The sequence below is a fragment of the Xyrauchen texanus genome, chromosome 6, assembly GCF_025860055.1.
Source record: "Xyrauchen texanus isolate HMW12.3.18 chromosome 6, RBS_HiC_50CHRs, whole genome shotgun sequence".
NCBI classification, from domain to species: domain Eukaryota; kingdom Metazoa; phylum Chordata; class Actinopteri; order Cypriniformes; family Catostomidae; genus Xyrauchen; species Xyrauchen texanus.
In genome coordinates this window covers 43,052,654-43,054,770 of record NC_068281.1, presented here as the reverse complement: position 1 = coordinate 43,054,770, position 2,117 = coordinate 43,052,654, and the positions used below count along the sequence as shown (strand labels likewise).

The 2,117-nt window shown below is 37.7% G+C and overlaps 1 long non-coding RNA gene across 1 annotated transcript; it reads left to right on the top strand.

Moving 5' to 3' along the window:
* The first annotated feature begins 229 nt into the window (after nt 1-229).
* On the top strand, nt 230-731 carry LOC127644940 (uncharacterized). Its single transcript, XR_007970757.1, has 3 exons — nt 230-269; nt 361-426; nt 503-731. It is a non-coding gene; the product is annotated as an uncharacterized LOC127644940 (long non-coding RNA).
* Nucleotides 732-2,117: the final 1,386 nt, after the last annotated feature.

Genomic DNA, 2,117 nt, shown 5'->3' with positions numbered 1-2,117 from the left:
GGTCTTCTTATGGGGAGAACTCAGCCTATTTAAACAGACTTTAAGTGTGTGTGGTCATCATTTACAGCTGAACCAGACGGACGCATCTGTAGAACACGGGTGATTGCACTTTAAAATGGCGTTTATTTTCAGAAGTATGTGATTTTTTAAATATTGATGTTTTACATTTTGGTACCTTGATTTTTAACAGGCGTTTAAATCATTTTTATTTGTACGTAATTCAGGACCTATCAACGATTATGAAAACTTGGATTGCATCGATCAACTGCGTAAGTTTACATAAAGATCATTTTTATGTATTTATATATTAGAATTGCTTAGTAGGCCTACTGATGTGAATATTTTCTATTTGTTTTTCAGTGACTGAACCATTAATTAATGAAACAACGGGTCAGAGCAAATCTGTCAACAGATGTGTACTGCAAGGTATGTATACATTATTTGTGTTCTATTTTGATTATGCAATATTGATAAAACAAAAATGTATTTTCTGTGTTTGTAGATATTTCAAACGTCGACTTGTCAACGCTTGTCTCACAACCGGGCTTTGCTACACCCAAACCGAAGACATCACTGTCACTCAGTTCACGGAGACGCAACAAACCCGTTAGTCCTATTCCGAGGATTTCACGAAGCCCTCGATTACATGTTGTACCCCCAGCTGGAAACGGTGCAAGACACTATTTTGGAGAAAAAAAACATCGGTCTTCATCAGGAGAAAGGAGAAGCGATCAAACAGCGTTACGTCAAATACCTTCTGTGTTAAACGAATCAGTTGGTGAGTAGGCTACGATTCACACTAACATCATTAAAAATGGTAACCCCCTTGCTAATGCACATATTCTCATTCTTTATATAGATTTGTACGCTACCGGTTTTCAAATTGACGAAGACCCCACAGCAATCTTCAATAATGATGCGTTCGTGAGGGAGTGGGACGCTCTTAACCAACCCATACTTCCAGACAACACCGATAATGCTGTCTCATCACACGGCGGGGCTGTGGTGCCAGATGAGGAGCTGCTGCTAAACGACGCGGAGGATGTGATTTCGTTTATTGATGCTGTATCGGATTGTACGGAGGACGATGCGAATAATCAGGAGTGTGTGGAAGAGACAGTTATCGAAGCGGATGAAAATCTACCATCAAATCAACAGACATTTTCCCATGATTTGTTGATGGAATTGCGTGAACAGAATCGATTGGCGGACGAGAAGCTGGATATTATTTCAGAGAATGTCAAACGTCTTTGTGACTGCGTCCACATGGTGATGACAAACTCAGAAGAACAAGGAAGTCTTATACGGTTTATTCTCGATCGAGTTGGTGCCAATCGCGAGATGTTGAATAAAATTGAAAAGATTCTCCAGGACGAATTCCGAGAAAGCCAGCTCATGGTAAATATATTGACTAACATCAATAACGCTGTCATAGAACATATAAAATAACTAATTGTGTTTATGATTGATTTGTGTTAAAAGGGTGTTGTTGTTTTGTATCTGGTATGGGTATAATTGTGTTTATGTTTGATTTGTGTTAAAAGGGTGTTGTTGTTTAGTATTATTTAGGCTACCTGTGCTTTTTTTGTAGTTGGTGTATGTGTATAATCAGTGGAAAATAAAACTGAATTGAAAAAAGTTTTCAATATGACGAGTAAAAGAACACATTCAGACGATGAATTGCTTAATTGTCAACCAGACTTTGAACAAAATCCTTCTGCAAGAACTAGATACGATCATTTGTCAAATATTGAACAGCTACAAAGCATAATCGATCAACAGATAGATGTTTTAGGTCCTGCCTATTTGGATTTAAATGCTAGATTAGAGGGTATTCTTCAAACACAGAGAAGATGTCTAAATTATTCTAATGGTAATAAAGAATGTGAGATGTTAAATCAGTCACTAGAACCATCATCACACAGTTCATCCTCATTAATATCAGGCCCCTCAGCTCTAAAGTATGCAAACGATTAGAAGACATGATCCAAAAATATAATGACAAACTGGGGTCTCACGACCTAACCTTTGTGAAAGATTAGAAGCAATGATAAAAAAGCACGAGGATGCTAATAATGAGGATGAGCTGATTGTTGATGCAGTACAGACTGGTGGTG